The 19,881-nt window shown below is 46.2% G+C and overlaps 1 protein-coding gene across 1 annotated transcript in view; it reads left to right on the forward strand.

The window, feature by feature from the left end:
* Nucleotides 1–19,881, forward strand: part of HPSE2 (heparanase 2 (inactive)) — a 2,768,318-nt gene that overhangs the window by 2,369,823 nt on the left and 378,614 nt on the right. The window lies entirely within an intron of this gene.

The following is a 19,881-nucleotide window of genomic DNA, read 5'->3' on the forward strand; positions in this document are numbered from 1 at the left end:
AGCCTTTTGGTTCATTTATAGGTGATGAAGCAGTTAGTTTCAGAGGGACGCAAATAAGTTATGGCTTAGACAAATTTGGATTAAAACACAGAACCTATTTCTACGTGCGTTGGTTGTCAGGAGTAAAGGAGGGTATTGGTTTTAGTGAGCTTCACAGGTACATTTCTTGTTGGTGGCAGACATCACATTGAAGTTATTCTCATATTGCTACTAACAAAGACCCCACGATTTTGACTGACATGCATAGTGTGAGGAGATGGAATTAGCGATCAAAGGAAGTAGAGGAGCAGAGGTATTGTACTTAAGTAGGTTTTTTTGCCCATGACATCTGTATCACACTCACTTCTGCTTTTTTAAGCCGACTCACCTCCATCAAGTCTTCTGGGGTCCTAAGAGCCATGGAAATATCAGCTAAGGAATTCTGCAGATAGCTTACCTGAAAGGATTTTTTAATGGAGTCTGAGTGAGAACGCTCACTGGCTCCCTTGTTTCGAAACTGCCACAATACAAGTCTACCTACCGGGGCCGCTGCGCCCGACAGGTCTGAACCTGCTGGGCGCAGCAGCCCCATCAGGCAGAGTTGCCATGGAAGCACCGGCACCATCAGCAACAATGGGATGGTTGACAATATCAAAAGCAGAAGAGAGATCGAGGAGGATAAGGACAGACGGAAGGTTAGTGGAGGGTAGAATAAAGCAGGTGAGTTATGAGCAGAATAATATTTTCACAGACCATTCATCAAGTTTGTTGAGTGATTTGAGATTTTTGTGATGAAGGGAGCATTCCTGGAAACAAATATTGCTTTTTGTTTAGCCAGTTGAAGAAAGTCAGAGGTTGGAGAAATATGGAGTAGAAATGTAGGTCTACATGGTGTTTATGTATCTATCATATGTTTTTATCTGGGTATTCATATAATGTAAACCTATCGCAGAGACGCAGCTGAGCACAGTATCTAGAACACACTAACAATAGTAAAGCAAAGAATTTGAATAAGGAGAGCGGTGCGATTAAGGGAGTGTTCATATGATTTAGGGATATGGGAAGTAGAGCATAGGATTTCTTTGGAAAGGGTGATTTGGGGTTTCATATTCTGTTCACGTGAGCAGAAATTTAACAAAATTCCAGGAATTGATTATTAGTTTTCGGCTCATTAGCCTCATGAGCTGTCTGTGTACTCCTAGTCCATAATCCCCTTTCCTCCATACTTATAGGTGTCCATCGTATGGGGACAGGACTGGTAAATATTTGGCATAGTACAAAATTGATTTCCCATTTTAAAAATGTTTTTGTTGCTTGGAACATACAAAGGGCACAGAAGCACAGGTGTGGGCGTGGACAAGAGTGAATCTTAACTCAGAATCCAGAATCCAGAAGCAGAAACATATCCATTTGCTCTTATACTGGGACCTTGTAGACTGTTTTATTGCAGCTTGGATAATAGCCATATTATCATGTGACAGGTCCAATCCAGCAGATATTAAATTCCCAGGTTGCTAAATTTAGCAATATTGGGGAGGATTTGAATACCTTCCCCATCTGCTGTGACAAGAGATCCTGGGTCATGGGTAGCATCCATGGGCCATGAGCACTGAGGAGTAGCAGGTCAGAGTAACAAATGTGGTTCGGCCAGCTTGGTGCAATCAGAGTGCAGTGAATCGATTTTCTGAATTTTGACAGAATCCTCGTAATCAAAGGAACTGTGGGAAATGTGTAGCATGCTTCGCTGTCCTAAGGGATTTACAGAGTATCCCCTAAGGATTCTGGTTCCTGTCCCAGGAGAGTTGCAAAACATGGGCACTTGCGGTTTTGAGAAGTTGCAAAAAGATCCACCTGAGGGGGACACCATCTGAGAAAAACCTGCTGGAGAACTAAGTCTTTCAGTTTTAATTCATGGTTGCAGTGTGAGAGAAGGCTCAATGTGTCTGCTCTTGTGTTGATGTCTCCTGATAGAAACCGTGTGGAGAGATATCTGCTGTTGCACTGCCCATTCCCAAATTTGTAATGCTAGATGATATAAAGGGGGGGGGAATCTTGTCTCGCCCTGTTTGTTCACATAAAACATAGCTGTTGGGCTGTTGGTTATAATAACTCTGGAGCTCTGAATCAAAGGAAGAAAAGACTTTTGAGCTCAGAAAATTGCCAGAGGTTCCAGTATATGTATGTGCCATTGGGATTCCTCTGGAGAAGAAATAGCGTGAGTTTGGAACTGCCCCAAAGGGGCTCCCCATTCAGTAGGAGAGGAGTCCGACTTTATAGTGTGAAAATGAAGAGGGTCCTGAAAAGGAATTCCTAACTGAAGATTCATCTTGTCCATCCACCACAGCAGGTCTGGTCTCAAGCTGGAGTGAATCAGAATCTTTTCTGAGTGAGGATCCGTCTCCTTTATCCAGGATTCAGCTACATTCAACTGAAGACACCTCATCCTGAGGTGGGCCAAAGGCAGGGCCAGAATAGATGCTGCCCTGAGACCAAGAAGTTGTTCAAACCACCACAACAAGGTGGTTTTCTGCACTAGAAAATGTAAAACCGATTGATGTATGTCCTGTATCATTTGTTCTGTGAGGAACACTCTTGCTACTCTTTACTCCCATCTGGACCGGGAGGGGGTGGATCTCGAAGTACAAATCATTGTTTCTTTGCATTGGAAGAGGATGGTGGGGTGGCAGAGACGAATACTCTATCAGGGTGTTTTGCTGCTTTCTTTTCTGAGAGCTGGGCGACCGGCTCCCTGCATTTCTCATGGTAACCATGAAAACCCTCTGAACATATACTTTTAAAGTCTGGGTGTGGTTGTATGGATGCTTGAATGGGTTTATGGGGTCCTTTGTCAATACCGTGAGAGATTTGGCTGCCGCTGTGCAAGGTTTCTTTTTGTTAAGCTCCTCACTTGTTGCGGAGTGAAACAAGTCGTTCCCCTCAAAGAGTAAGTCTAGAATCTTTTTTTGAACATCCCTATTGAAATGAGTGGCTCTTGCCCAAGTTGACCGCCTTGGATCAACACTGATAGCAATTGCTCTAGCGGCTGTACCAATATGATGAGCAGATTGGTCTTGTGCAGTGAGTTTACTTTCGACTAGCTTTAAGGAAGGCATGGCATCAACAGTAAGACAGACACAAGTGACCACAGTTCAAGGGTGTTTATTGAACTTCAAATAAGGTTGTGATATACGCCTATCTAATCCTAAATCTACAGATGGGAGCAAGCTATGACCATCAAATAATGATAACGCAGTCCTAGTCGTGTAAAAAAAAGGCCTATACTAAAAAAATACTATTGCCAATACTTATCTCTAAATATAAATAGAGTGCGAAACAAGATTATGAAAATGAAAGAAGTGTTCAAAATGATATGTCAGGATGTTCAGGCCATTGGCCTCCCTTCCCCACGTTTTCAGCATGGGATAAGGTGGTTCACTCGAGCGTAGCACAATCTCTGGCTTCTTTTGCACGAGGATACAGTTCAAGCAATAGCATTAGGGCCTTCTATGCACAAGTCTCCTTGCTCTCAAAGTCTCTTCACCTTGAGGGCCTGATGTAACCAAATAAACAGCAAGTTCCTTTCCTCTTTAGATTCTCACAAGTATTCACTTTGGGTTATTCACTATTCACCCCGGATCCCCCTCAGCCGGGCTCAGGTCCCTTTAGCAGGATCCCCCTCATCACGGCTCAGATCACTTCTATACAATATTCGTAGGCTATTCCTTTTTTGGGTGACTCACGGTTCACCCAGATCTCCCTCAGCCGGGCTCAGATCCCTTTAGCACAATTAGACTCCCTCAGCCAGACTCGGACCAATGTCAATTTTACATCAAGTATCAATGACTTTCAAATGTGCACAGGGTTTGGCTTGACTCGTTGCAAGATCATTTCACAATTCCTTTTATTTTAACGTTTGTTACTTTACAATTGGATACCTAACAGAGACTTTTGACTGAGCACCCACGTGATGCCGGACCACTCTGTATATGATATTGTATGTTAGCTTCAAAGTTCAGTCACTCATCTGCTGTTTTAATTACATTTGCAATGTTTGCACATATGCTTCATAAGCTGTTCTCTTCAATTCTCTTTATACAATGTTGCCGCTTGCAACCTTGGTTTTCACACATGCTGGTCGTGTATCAGTCTCCCCAACTTACCGGTTGTGCTGACTTCACTGGTGCTGCTTTGTTGTAGGAGCCATGGACAGTACCATAGCGGCAAACGCCTCTCCCCGCCTTGACTATCGACGCAGGAAATGTTTCCTATTCTTGAAGGCTCATGAAAAAAATAGGGGGTTATTCCGAGTATGGAGGTAACTATGCCGCTATTAGGGGCATGGTTACGCCATACCGGGTACCCGGTCCGGGTTCCTTGAATGAGGAATAACCGGGCCATTCCGACCTTGGACGGCCCGGTAATTCCTCATTCAAGGAACCCATCCCCATTCCCATTCGAGCCCCATAGGGCTCAGGCGGAATGGGGAGGGTGCTAACAACGGGCCAGTTAATAACGAGCACTTTGTTAGCACCCTGGTCTGCTCGCGGGACCCGCTAAGGACGCCTGGTAATACCAGGCGTCCTTAGCGGGTCCCGCGAGCAGAACTCGTAATGAGGCGGTAAGGGGTTGACGGCTCAGGCACCTTTACCGGTGCCATTAACCCCTTACCGCCAAGGTCCTAATAACCTCCATAGTCTTTCGGTGAACAGGTCAAGGGCACTTAACTCCTTGCAATCCTCTTGCGTCTCACCGTCTTCCGCCTTGTATTAAACTGCCCTCTTAGAACTGCTTGTGTGCTTTGACTTGCTCAGAGTGTGCTTTCGTGCTCCGCCTTTCATCCATTTGGGGAAGTGTTTTAGAAGTCAGGTGTGTGCAATCATCCGTAATTGCCTGACCATTGTTGTGGGACATTGGACTTATGAAAAACCCCTCTTTCCTTGAATTACTTGGAACACCTGTCATTATTGCACTGCTTAGCGCAGTGAGACTGAGAACTGTCTGTGCTCATGGAATTTATACAGGCGGCCAGGAAACCATCCATAAGGTCACAATGTAGGAGTTAGTGGACCCGTTTCTGCTTCTCGATGCGGGAGCATTCATTGAATTCTTGTCATTCCTAATTAGATAACATTTTATCTTTTTTGTGTTATCTGGCATCAACTGGCACTTGTATTCAGTCTTGTTCTACATACCTATCCACGTTTGGGGCTTATGTCAGTTCCCTAGACCTTAACATTTCTACTTCTAATCTGCTTACCAGAAAGCATTTTGAGGGCCTTCTTTGGCTTCACCCTACGGTGACCAAGGTGGGGTCAGAGCCTTGTTGCTCCTTGACCTCTCAGACACATTCAACACCATTGAAAACACGGTTCTACTATATTGCCTCGTCAGGGTAGGCATCTCTAGCACTGCTCTCTCTTGGTTCTCCTCTTTTCTATCTGATAAGACTTAATCTCTATCTCTGCCCCCTTTTGGCTGTGAGCCCCTCTTCACTTTCATGTGGTGTCCTCCAGGGGTTGGCCCTCTCCCCTGTTCTATTTAATGCCTATATCCAACCGATAACTAAGCTCATTTTCACCCATGGCTTCAGTTGCTATTCGTACGTTGACAACACCCAAATTGTGGCCGATTTATGTTACTTTTCAGGGCACTGCTACCAGATTTCAGGGTTGTCTTGAAGTCATCTGGGAATGGATGTCAGCCAACTGGCTTATTCTGAACGGGGAAAAAACTGAGGTGCTGGTGGTGCACTGTGTGTCTGCTACAGCCTTTTGGACATCAAGTTTCTGGGCCTCTAGTCTTGGTCCCTGTCCTACCCCTGTCTCTTAAATATCCTCCTCTCTCCCAGCTGACCTTCAGATCGGCTCTATCTGTCAGAGAGGATACTTTCAGCTTAAACCCTTGTGCAAAATTGTTCCTTATCTTTCCTTTCAATTTCACACTCCAGTTGTATACTCTCTTATTTGATCAACCACGGACTATTGCAACACATTACTATTGGCACAGCCTGCCTATCAGTGCCTGCAAGTGTTGCAAAATGCATCAGCCAGAGTCGCTATTGTTATGCCTAAGCGTGCACCATTCACTGCAGTGCTTCATAATCTCCACTGGCTTCCCCTAGCTAAACAAGTGCAATTACAGTCACTTTGATTGGTTCGTCTGGCTTTCTACGACTGTGGTGCAGAATATCTACAGGCTAAATTTCAGCTGTATGTCCCAGCATGGGCTCTCTACTCGGCCGAGGCCTGCCTGATTTCTGTACCTCGCTTTAGGTTCTCTCGCATTGGTGGTTGCTCCTTTTCAGTGGCTGCTGCTCAGCTCTGGAATTCCATCCCCCTAACATTGAGAGTTATTAAAGAGCATCTTACGTTTCGCCGGTCATTGAAAACATATCTTTTTTAGTTGCACTTTTGTACCCCTTCTTACCTCAGACAGCACCATAATGCCTTCATTGGCGACAGTGCGCTTTGTAAATAAAGTGTGACATAACATATCCAGACCTCACCTGGTTTGGAATCCCAACATAGTGCTGCTAGTGATATCTCATAAGCCTTTTGAACTCCTGTCAAAGGCTGATTTTGTGGAAAACAGCAGTTGTAGTTGCAGTTACTTCCGCTAGAAAGATCAGTGAAATTCAGCTTCTGAGCCTTACACAAACAGGTAATTCTTAGAACACACCCTAAATTCTTATGCAATGTAACTTCGGCCTTTCATTTAGATCAGGAGTTAATTTTGCCTACATTCTTTCCATCACTTCAAACGAAAGGTAAGAGTATTTTACACTTGGTAAACTTTCGATATGCTCTCAAATATTACCTAGTCAGATCAAGTTCTTACAGAAAAGCAGACAGCCTTTTTGTTACATTCGGTGGGCAAGAACCTGGTCTTCAGACTTCAAAAGCCGCCATAGCACGATTGGATTGTCTCCTGCATTGTGCATAGAAACTTCTGAAAAAGCCAGTTCCTAAAGGCCTGCATGCACACGCAGTTAGGGCCAAAGATAGGGCCATTCCAGATGAATATTCTATAGGAGGTGATTAGTTGGGCAGTTACCTGTTCTTGTCCTTCTGCCTTTTGCAAACACTATTGCATGAACAAGGCAGTTAGATCAAATGCTAAATTTGGACAGGCGGTTCTATGGAATCTGTTTGCCTGGAATTGGCTTCCAGCCCCTCTGGCTGATTACTGCTTTGTAATCTCCTACAAGTATGGAGGAAAGGGGATGGGATTTAGGATTAAGAAACAGTTATGCACCATACGCCTGGTCTGTAGCCCCCTTTCCTCCATACACCCCAGCTGCTGACCCATCTAGAGGTTCCAAGGACTGGTGGGTGTTGCCGGTAGGCACAGTCAACGGGGCTGGCCACGCCCATGCTGCTGCGCCTTATGGATAACTGAAACAATTTTAAAATGGAAAAAGTGCTCCGGTCACGTCCCCAAGGACCGACACCCACAAGTATGGAGGAAAGGGGACTATGGACTAGGAGTACAAAGTCACTAAGGTGAGTAACTTTATCTTAATTTGTGTGGTATCCAGTGAAGACAATATATTGTAGTACCTGTGTTGTTGTTTCATCAGAACCAGTCCACTGACACGAAATCAAACTGAATACTAGTGCTCACTTCTAATATATAGAAGGAAAGGGCATGCGTATGGGTACGCACTTTTAGTCTCCCGTCCATTTGTGTTTGCTGTCTGTATGTAGTTCATGCGATATCGGTAAAATCAACAGTCTGTCATCCATTGTTATTTTTGCTCTGTTGTGATTTCCAAAGTATAACCCTTTCTTCCTCTAGCATAATTTCACCATTGTGTCATGTGAACAACAATCCCATTCCATGATTAGCTACAGCTACATACATCCCAGGCTATAGTAGTATGATGGGTTATCTTATTATCATAATACAAAGACATTTCATTCAATGGCCCTCATTACGACCCTTGCGGAAATCGACCGACCGGACCGCCATAGCGTAAATAGCGTTTCCGCCATTGCACGACGGAGCAAAGTGCGGCTCATTCCGACCCATCGGGCACGAGCACCACGCCATGGCGGAAGTGCAAAGTCCGCGATGGCGGAAATGTCCCCAAAACGCCCCTCACCGCCGTCGTACGGCGACCTAGGTGCAATACCGCCACCGGACATAGCGGTCACCGCAAAGAGCGGCAATCGGAAAATACGGTGACCGTAAATATACGGAAACGGAAGCAAAAACATGGTCCCGGAACGGGAAACAGCACGCCGTACACCTATAAAATCAGAACATTCACACAACCATTAAAAATACTACCCTGAGAGACATCCCAACCCGACATCCACCCTAGTGAAACCAAAACAATGGGAAAAGTAGCGAAAAAAGCGTGCGACCGCAAGCGGCAGGTCCACTTCTCACGTGAGGAACTCACGGTGCTCACAGAGACCCTCCAGGAGAATGCTGCCGTCGTCTTCTCGACGCAAATGACCAGGACGGCACTTGCGAACAAGAAGGCCATATGGGCCCTGGTGGCACAGCGGGTAAGTGCGGTGGGGACCGCACCCCGCAACCCACAGCAATGCAGAAAGCGATGGGACGACCTGCGGATCCGCGTCCGTAGCATACTTTCTGCCAACCGAAACATTGCCACAGCTACCGGGGGAGGATCGGAATCACCCATCAAGCTGACCCCCTGGGAAGAAATCTGTGCCTCCACCATTGGAATGGAGACCATAGAGGGAGTCGGAGGGATGGAGAAAGGAGTGCAGACATCCGAAGAATCAGGTAGGTGGCCCAAATAAAACTATGCTAAAACCACAATGTCCAATCATGTGAAGTACCATGTGTCCACATAGTGCAACAGAAACACATGTCCAGGAGAACGTCCACTTACATTGGCCTGATAGCGGACATTAAAAGTCAAATTAAATAAATAAATAATTAAAATTCCTAAAAACACCCTCTACACGTGCAGCAGGCACCCCCTAACTGCAGGCTGCAATACAACTGCACCCTCAATCCACACAAAAATGAAACTACCTCCAAGGCCCTGACCCAAATCACCCTCAGGTACCACCCCAATGCATGTGATACATTGCCATTCCAATTTCCACAGACCCATTAATAACGCTCGCCCTCCTTTACTCCACCACAGGGTCCGATTCAAACGACGAGCTCCAGGACACCCCTACCAGCACACCTGCAAAGAGGGCCAAGACCAACGGCCAAAGACCCTCCACCTCAGCTGCACGCATCAAGACACGGCTGCAGCACAAATCAAGTGGCAGCACACAGGAGGGGACTTCAACAGGCACCCCAGCAGCCAGCATGGCCACAACACCACCACCACCACAGGCCCCCCCAATGGATGCCACAGAAGGCACTGCTTCTGGTGGCAGCAGCACCATAGGTGACACTGCATTAATGGCAGCATGCTCCGACACAGAAAACGGTGATGTCGATGTACGATCCATCCATGACCTGTCTCAATCCCCCTGTTTGTTTCATCCCGTACAACATGAGGATACCACGCAGGGGCACTCACAAGACGACGACTGGCCATCCCCCACAAGCCCTGTGTCAAGGCAACATGAGGTGATCAGCCCCTCTGTGACACCACCGCAAATGGCCATGGCCCAGCAGAGGCAACAGTCCCTCGACCAGGTGATCGAGCAACAGCAGCAACTGGCCACGCTCCTCAAGGAGCATGCTGATGAATGTGGGGGTACCAAGGCAGCCATAGAAACATGTACAGAGACACTAAGGGCAGAAATGGAGAGAAGCACCGAGAGCCTGAGAGAACAAATGGAGAGAAGCACCGAGAGCCTGAGAGTACAAATGGAGAGAAGCACCGAGAGCCTGAGGGGGGAACTGCATGCGACGTCCAAAGACGTATGTGCTGAACTTGCCGCTGTGCGCGGTGTGCTCACTGAGCTCTCACAAACCCTTAGGGACATGCATGGACGTGAGCAGGCAGAGACATCATCCGTTGCAAGTTCCGTCCAGGGCAGCCCCCAACGTAGATCTGGGAGGAACCTGCGCCCCACAGGCAGGGGTGCCCCTGATACCCAGAGAGGGGGCTTGCAATAGCGTCTGCCCACTGACAATGAGCATCTTTGGACACTGGTGTTCGGGGGGGAGGTAGGAGGGTGGAGGGGGTGTGTTGGGCTTACTTGGGTGGCGGGTCGATGGGGTGTGTAACACAATTTCACATATGCTATAAACATTTCACAATCATCCAATGAGATGTGTGGACATTGATCTTTGTGTACGAGGCCATCATAGGCGTACAGTCCATATTGTGCATGTTCCGGACACACACAGTGCCACAACTCCCGTGTCCATGTATCAACCACCAGGCGTGAGTGCTAGAAGCATGAATCTATGATAATCTGATGAATTTCACGGCCCTCCTGTGCCTCGCGGACTCCTTCAGGTTCTGCCACATCCCCACCCACATCATGACCATAATCTGGTGCTTGCAGTTCTGCGTCAGGGGGCATGGGCACATTTCTACGTATGCACATGTTGTGTAGCATGACACATGCCATGACCATTTTAGCAACCTTCTCATGGCGGTACAGGAGTGCCCCGCCAGACCTGCTGAGGCAGCGGAAACGAGCCTTCAGTAGGCCGAATGCCTGTTCTATGACTACACGGGTACGTGAGTGGGCATGGTTGTAGTCCTCCTCATGCTGGTCCTGTGGGTTCCGGAGTGGTGTAAGGAGCCATCTCTTCAGTGGATACCCGGCATCACCTGTATGTGGACAATAAAGGATGTTTGAGGAATGACATTGCTACGTAAGCACCCCCCCCCCTTCCTGGCAGGTCATTGCCGCATCACATACCCCACATTATCATGCATGAAATGAGACTCACCGAGTAGCCAGGATCTGTTCCCTGCATGTCGCTCCATGTAGCATGGTATTGTAGAGTTCCGTAAGACCATGGAATCATGGGTTGATCCAGGAAATCGGGCACAACAATGTGTAATGATCCCGTTTTAGTCACACACCATTTGTACATTAAGAGAATGATATTGTTTTCGGTTGCGGTACTGGGCCTCCATGGCATGTGGGACAACCAATTCCACATGGGTGCAGTCGATGGCACCAATGCAACCCGGTATGCCGGCAAGTGCATGGAATCCCACTTTTGTGTTGGTAATTTCCTGCTCCGAGCGTGGTAGAGAGATGTAGTCGTCTGCGTGCTTCAGGAGGGCATCGAGCACTTGCAATAGTGTCCGTGAGAACAGTGGCTGTGATATGCCATGCAACTATCCGACTGTGTGCTGGTAGGTGCCTGTGGCCAGGAAGTGGAGTACAGACACCACCTTCAGTAGGGGTGGGATGGCGGTTGGGCTATCTATCATGCTGACAAGGTCAGCGTGTGTCATGTCCACAATGGCGGTTATGGTGTCCCGGTCCAAACGGTAGAGGGTGTGGATCTGCTCATCAGTGAGGTTGAACGGATGTGCTCGGAGGCGTGGGATTGCGGGCTGCCTGCGTGGTGGTAGTGGCTGTGCTGGTGGGCCTTGCTGGCCCTGCCTTGCCATCCTCCTCCTCCTGCGTCTCCTCTGTGCGGCCGGTTGTTGAAGTAGTTAGTGTTCGTCTTCTTCTTGAAGTTGGAGTACTTGCAGTGCTATCATGTCCCCCAGGGCCAACATCGCAAGTCCTGCCGGCAGCATTTTGGAGTGGGTGTGCTTGTGGGAGGGGTTTGGGTGTGCAATTTATGTGTTTCCAAGCTGTATAGCCTCCACCTGTGGTGATTCATTCCACCTGTGCAAGCTGCAATCCCCTTTGGGCGAGCACGTCCCGCACACAACGCTGCAAATCGACGCATGGCATCTTGCTATTACAATCATGTATTTCATCCCGATGGCAGTGAGATATCGCTTCATATGTTAATTCTGCTATGCTCCCATTGTTTCACATACTATATTCGCTGTCGGGAACAAACTTGTGAAGGGTCAGTGGAATGTAGTACTCGATTAACGGTGGACCCTCATGCAGCTCTGTACCGCGGTTCACCGACGGGCGGGGCGTCCCATTTGTGAGTGTAGCCAGTTGCCATTTTCACACACAGCCGCACTAGATGGATTAATTTGTGATTTCAAGCGGCCACAGATGCCTTTTCGACGTGATGTTGCAAATGAGGAATTCGAAGGACGCCGCTTTCGGTTTTCAGCTAGCGGCGAGGAGATGGCCACAGGTCTGACTGCGAATATAACGTTCTATTGTTCAATGTCCTTGGGACAGGGGCCATGGCGAGGATGCAATGATTGATATGAATAGTATGGGATGCGCAATAGCGAAGTGGGCGATAAGGCCGGACGTTCCCAATTACATGTTGCTTCACAACACTGGAATTACGGGCTGGGGCACAGTGGATTTTGCAGGCTGCATTACGCACAGACTCAATGGAAGTTTCACATGTCATGTGAGTATGGAAGCAGGCGTTTGTGATAGTGTTTTCACCTCGATATAGATAGTTATGATTCGCTAGTGGTTTTTGGTTGGTGATGATCCTTTGGAGTGGGCTAGCATGCATATGGCTGTGGATTTGGTGTGATCATTGAATTGGGTAATTCAAATGTAGTTCTGATGGCCATACTATTCTTTTTCATTTCGTTTGGGTGACAGGTATCTCCTCCCCTTTTGCCACTGCCATCTGTATGCCACTCCTGCAGATGGATTTTACTCCCGACACCTGCTGCTTCGTGTTAATCAGTGGAGCAGCATTACGATCTTATGGGACGATCGCCAATGGGCCACATGCCCTTACGCTGTACTAGTGGCTAGGAGCAACATTTCGGCCTTTCAGCTGGACTAGTGCCTCCCTATTGGGACGGCCCTGCGGGTCGAGGCGCTTCCATGTTGCCTTTTCGTACGAGAATGTAGCCCCTGTGTGCCATGAGGGTACAGGGCGTCACACAAGAAGTAGCTGGTCATTTCTTGCGGATGCAGCCCACAATGGTGAAATGTATTTTGGAGTTCATGGCCTGATGGCTGTATGGGCTTGGTGAATTTGTTGTGCATTTATTCCTATTCTGATATGAACCGTGTAGCGTTCTTCTTTGCAGGTGATGTGTCATATTCCTATTTGGGGAGCGATGTATTGTGAGGAGATCTGCATTGGGTTCCAGCTTCGGAGTATAGTTGCGTGGTACTGTGCTGGGCGCGTTTGCCTACGAAGCCCAGTGAGGTCAGGGATGAGGGCTGCCAATGTGACTGTTTTGGTGATGTGATGCTCAGGGGCGGGGGAATGGCTTTTGTGTAACAGATGCCGGTCAGCCAGTTGGATTGGTGGTATGATGTGATTATCAGAATATGGCTGGTCACAGGTGCCTGTGTTTGCGTGCGTTTCTTGGAGGGAGACTGAGGTCATGTCCATTTGTGTGGCTTCTGTATTCGTGCCATCTGTGCCCTGCAGCTTCCATTGGCCCCTCTTGAGATTCATTTGTTCGTTGGCAGGCATGGATGACTTGTACATTTCACTGGTTGCATTGTGTGGCTTCATTGCACCTACGGGGAGTTGTACAATGTGGCCAGGGAGCGGTGTACAGGCACTCAGTAGGGCCGTTTACGGTTGGTTCGCGATGCCGTACTTCTCACCATGGCGGAATGGTACTTTCCGCCGTGCTTGATGGCGTTAGGTGCATGTCCGCTGGGGTCAGAATTCGCGTACCGTTGCGCCATGGTGGTAATTGCGGTTTGGCATGGCGCGCGCGCGCGTACTTGGTGCAGTTAGCGTTGGCGTTCACTGCGGTGTCGCTAATGGCATCGTACTTTGCGGTGACGGGTCATAATCGCACCGAGCGCTATTCGATGGCGGTATTGCATTTCCGCCATCGTTTTTCGATTTCCGCCAGGGTCGTAATGAGGGCCAATGCCATTTCTCAGTATTTGCTTCATGGTATGAAAGGATTTTACCAATTTCGATTTGCGGTATGTCATAGATTTTCTCTCAGGTTTGGCTTCGCATTTGTTATGCATTGTGTTCTTTTTGTTCCCAGTGATACACAAATAGCTTCATTTGTACCTTGTTTCTTATACATGGATCATGTTCAGAAATTCTTTGAATCAATTGGCGGATTGTTTTGCCCACTTATAGTAAGTTACCTTGGCAGCGTGTTACATAAACTACTACTGGCAGTGAGACAGTTTGAATGATCTTTCATCTTCCATGTTTTGTAACTATTGGGTTAATTCCTTAGTTACACATTGAAGGGTAAGGCATCTCAATTTTCACATTTGTAATGGCCCTTGATTAGTGAAAGAACCCACATAATCATCAGTATTGTAGCCAGTTAAAGTGCTAGAAAAGTTTTAACTATGGTCAAGCATAAATCAGTATTGCATCTGAACGTAAAATTGTTTCTTTGGTAACTCCATCTGTTATTAGATGAAGTGTCAATACCTTTTATTAATGTACTTCATTAGTTTGCTTAAAGGGCAGTATGTAGTTACACATACCAGATGATCTAGGGATCTCAATTTAAGCTTTGTGACCTTAGCTTTGCTGGCTTACATGTTTAATGAACAGGTCAGTGGTACTCAATGAAGCTCTTAACTGGTAGGGCTTTAAAACCTACATCTAAAAAGTTGTGAGCAAATTAGCCCTAACCCCAGCAATCACTTTTAAATAATTGGTGAAATAGTGCATTTTACAGCAGAGTTTTTGGGAGAAACGGAATGTAAAAGGAATAGAACTTAACAAGCATTTGTGAAGGAGCACACAGAAGATTTGTTGGCATTTCATGTATTCTGTACTATAGCAAAGTCTGCAATAGTACGCAGGAGAAATGGAATTGCTAGAGCTCTCCTCTGATCTCTCTATCAAAATGTCCAACTGTCTCTCTGCCATTAAATATCGGATGGCTTTGCACTCTCTGATGTTAAACTCTACAAAAACAAAAGTGCTCTTCTTCCCTGCCAAAAGCTCTCTCTCATCTCTTCCTCTACCTATCCAGTTCCCACCTGACACTCCCCCCTCCTCTTCTTCAGCTAGAAACCTGAGCATTATCTAGGACCCTTCTCACATCTTCTCTACTTTCATCTTCAAAATTAGAACAGCAGCTTGCCTCAACCTCCTAAATATTAGGAAAATCAGGCCCCTCCTTCATTCAACACCGCCAAGCATCTCTTAACCACTCTAGTCTTCTTTAAACTGGACTTCTGTGCCAGCATTCTCTTTGGGCTCCCTAACTATGCTTTATTTACTGTCAACAAGATCATTAACTTCGCTACCAGGGCTCTCTTTGGACTCCCTCACTTCACACCTACTTCCTCCAGCCGTCACCAGGCTGGATTGCTTGTGATGCAAAACAGGGCCAGATTTAAATGTATTCTGCTGGTTCACAAATCTATCCACAATAAGGTACCAATGTATCTATCCTCCTCTATCCAACTCTACAAGCCTTCTCGTAATCTCTGCTCTGCCTCCTCTACTACCCTTTTGCCTCCTCGACCTCCCTGTGCTTCCTCTCTCTCCTGCTCTTTTTCTCTTCTGCTCCACTTGCAAGAAATTCTTTTTCCTAGATATCCGAGAAACAGTCCACACAGATTTGTTCAAAGCCAAACTAAAAGCCTACCTCCTCGCCTCCGAGTTACCCTGTAACCTACCTCTCATCTGCCTGCTAGAACATTTTTTGCACGCCTCTAACCTGCCTATGTCCCTCACATGCTCTGCCTCCACTCTGGCACTTCAAACATCATGATCACATCCTGAACACAGCTGGCCATACCGCCTGCCTGCACTTAAACATGTTCAATATTCATTGTCCTTAATCTATGCATGCCCACTTATGTATTGTCCACGGTGACTGTTCCATTTACTTCCTTCCACATCCTGGACAGAATGTCCCTCAAACTGACCCCATTGTAAGAAGCTCACTGCTTCCCATCCAATCTGATTTCATGTCTATTGTGATCAAAAGAGCACTGGACCACCTGTATATAAATAAATATAATAATAAATAAATAAGTAAATAAATAATGGCTATTCGATACAGACAACACAAGCCAGTTTACCTCCTAGGTCGTGCTCGAATTATTGAAGGCGCTGTCAATATTATCTTCACCAGTCAAATATTCTAGTAGATACCATACATTTAAAAATGTGATGCTCAATATGCCAACTTTCCAAGGCTTCTACTCAAGTACTCCATAGTGCTCTTACATACAGTTCATCTCAAGATGCCAACCTGTCAGTATAAACTTTGCCATGTCAATTCCACATTGCCAAGCAGTTTAAAACTTATACAGTTAATCATATACTGTTTATTGTATACGGGGGAGAGACGTGCCACTCCCCCATTGGACAATTTCCAGGATATACAAGCCGTTATGGCTCAGAAATCCCATAATGGGGACAGAAATTGGCCAATGAGCGGAAGCCCGATGCTCCCCCAGTGTATGCTACAGGCAGAGATCTCAGCATGGCGCTCCTCTCATCACAACATAGTTCTCAGCACGGCACTCCCCTGATGAGAGGGAGCAGTGTGCTGAGAGCTATGTCACGCCACTGGCAGTAAGTCTCTTGGTGTGGTGCTCCATCTCATCAAGGAACCACTCACCAACTGTCCTAGGCCCACTTGACAAATGCGGCCTGGGCATGATGCATCGATACTGTATAAACAAACACTGCACTCGAACCTCCTGGCCGTTTCATTGAACGTCATTACCACCCACCACATAACTGGTACTAATATCCCTTCCGGAGCCTCCAACCAGGATTAGCTCATCAGACCGCAGAGGGGATAAAACACAGAGCTATGAATTACCGGAAACATCACCTTGGGGGATCACCCTACTTATTTGTGAAGGGGAACCATTCCATATCTCTAGAACTACTCACATCATGCAACATTCCCATCATATTTTCTAATTCTTTTTTTTAAATTATTTACTTTACATTTTACAAAAAAGCAAGGAACAGTTAATTTTCTAATTCGAAAAGCTCTGCCGCCTTATTGGCCCACTCCCCTATCCAGCTTCCATCTTCCTTCTCCAAATCAAATAGGACCAGAATCAGATGCAACCCCCTCTTATTCCCTGCACGCTCCCTGACCCATCCCAACACCTCTTTCCAATACACTTTTACCTTCACACACGACCACCATATGTGGAAATAATTGGCCCGTTATACACAACCTCTTCAGCACAAGGGGCTAACTTCCTGGAACATCCTGGACAACCGGACCAGATCATACTGCCACCTGTGAAGTAACTTCATGTCATGTAGCCTATATTGGCAAACGTCTGACGTTTTGTGCGCCCTTAAAAAATGTTGCTTCCACTCCCCATTACTCAATTTCATTCCTAGATCTCTTGCCCATTTCTCCCTGCTCCAGAGACCTCCCCCCACCTTTGCCCACACCAGTGCCACATAGAGCCTGGAAATCAGTCCTCAAGAACCCACACTAGTATTAAAAATATAAATGGGTTATATGAATGCCTGCCAAATTCTACCACGGATGTTCCTAGGTTGGGAAGTAGAGTTCTGCTACTCTTGGCATGCACGGACGATAGTTTTATTAGCGCTTAGCAGTGTGTGCTGCAGAAACTTATTCAAGGCTCTACAGCATTTATGGGTGCTCTAGACCTCAAATCAGCATTTATTGTCTGTTAACGTGGAAAGCGGTCACCGACATTTCAGGCAATGTTTAGTAATGGCTCTCTAATGCCCAGAGTCTGTGAATTTGACTGTTTGAGAACAAGATTTGCGACACATTTTGCTCCTGAAATTCTGGAAGCTCCTCAAAACTTTCCTCTTTACCTCCTCCTTCCCCCTTCTCTGCTCTGCTAATTTCACATTTGCTTTGATGTCCAGAGTCCTTATGCATCCTCGGGAACCTGACCTCCCACGCTGAATCACCCACAGCATCTGTCTATCCTCAGCACTTGCCTCAGCACACCTTCCATCCTGGAGGCCCACGCTTCCCATAACTTGCACTTCATCTGTTGCTCTCCCACAAGCATGGACACCTCAGCACTTACCCACACTGCCCTCTTCCTTCCGCACTTGCACGTTCTGAATACTTCCGAGGGATAGTAGGTTCGTCCTTTTTTCCCATCCACTGTTTTTAATGTATTTAATATGTATCATTCCCATGTCCCCTCCCTGATGCCCTTTGGGTGCATCGAAACAGAATGTACTTACTGTATAAGCCCCTAACATGCAAACAATAAATAAATAAATAAATAAATAAAGTTCAAGCAAGCCATTGGTGGGGTGGCAAGAGCTATGGGCATATTTAAAGCCAAACCGGTAGACATGGCACTAAGAATATATAAGGGAAAAACAGCCTCAATTTGAAAGTACGTTATGGAGTTGTGGGCTACAGCAATATAAATTCAATCCAGGTGTTAGAAAATGACTTTTTCTTTAATTGCTGGGGTTGACTTGTGCCGTGCCTAGTTATGGTGTCCACCTTAAATTAAGTTGTGACTTCATTAGTGATACCATCTTGGCACAACTCCTTTTTCACTGGCTTCGATTATGGGGCAATGCTAAAGCTGAGTTGACCCACTAGCTGATCGGATATCTAGTCCTCAAAGATTTAACTCTAAGATTCTCTGATTGGTATATGTTAAAGCCAAGCTGGTTGAAATTAATGCAGCTCAGTACTTTTACTCAATGGACCTCCTGCCTTCCAATGTAGTTAGAATGATCAAAACAAGTTTCTGCTTACACACTGTGGAGAAAAGGGAAATACTGGAGATGCTGAAGGCCTCAAATAGGAGGCATGTGATTTTTACTGCCCAAGGTCTTCAAAAGTAGTTGCTGTGGGCTGAAAATCGTTCTCAGCGAATCCCTATAACAAGGGCACGCTTTAACTGACTCCCTTTGAGAGTGGTGGTCGCGGCATGGGAGAGTGATAGTGATATTTATTTCCATTTGCTGTGCGATACTCCCAAGGAGGATTTGGGCCATTTTCTGCTTTTTTGCTCTATTTTTTCAGAACTGTTATGGGCTGACTCCCCACGCACTGGCTGGGCTCTTTTATCATTTTTGAGGCAAGCTCTGTATATATGGAAGTGTGTATTGCAATTTTAGAATTCCATAATATTGGTGTGCCTACTTAATTGTCCGTCGGGGTGTATTACATTCTACACCCTACAATCTACATTCTGGTTTCATTTGTATCAGAATGTTTTATTATTGCACTTTTGTATGTTCTTTATTTTTATGGAAATAATTTTTTATTTCCGAAATAAACTCAAATGAAATTAAATTAAAATAATTATCCTCCATTGGAGTCAGCTCTCTCTGGAAGTTACCTTTTTATTTCTTAGCCATCAGAAGTGCGCATCGGAAACATATATAAGATTTTTGGCAGGAGCCACATCTTTAAAGTATTCAACCTACCCATCAATGAGATTGTGAGTTTGACCCACCCCTCTAGCTCAATAAACAACTGAGCAAACAGCAGGGGATAGTTAGCCACATATCAGGGTGTGCTGTCCCTTTTGGTGATGCTGGACCTGTCCACTGCCTTTGATACTGTCGACCAAACTATCCTTCTGGGTCGACTACAAGAGGTGGGAAGGGTATCAGAACATGCCATGCTCTGGTTCAGTTCATTTCTGACCAACCACTACCAGCAAGTAGGGTTGGAAGGTTTCCTGGTGGATGCTATCAGACTGATTTGTGGTGTGCCACAGGGGTCCTCATTGTCACCATTACTATTTAACTTGTACATCCGTCCTCTCATAGAGATCTTATGGCGTCATGGATTTAATTTTAATTCCTACGCTGATGACACTCAGGTCTTTATCAGAGTTTCTAACTTTGACGATGCATTTAGTAAATTGGCGCAGTGCCTGGATGAGGTAAGTAGTTGGATGTTCTGTAATTAGCTTCAGTTGAATGCTGCAAAAACGGAGCTGATTCTATTTGGGCCTAAACATCTTTTAACAGCTG

This window comes from Ambystoma mexicanum, chromosome 8, assembly GCF_040938575.1.
Source record: "Ambystoma mexicanum isolate Mex_15411 chromosome 8, UKY_AmexF1_1, whole genome shotgun sequence".
NCBI lineage: Eukaryota > Metazoa > Chordata > Amphibia > Caudata > Ambystomatidae > Ambystoma > Ambystoma mexicanum.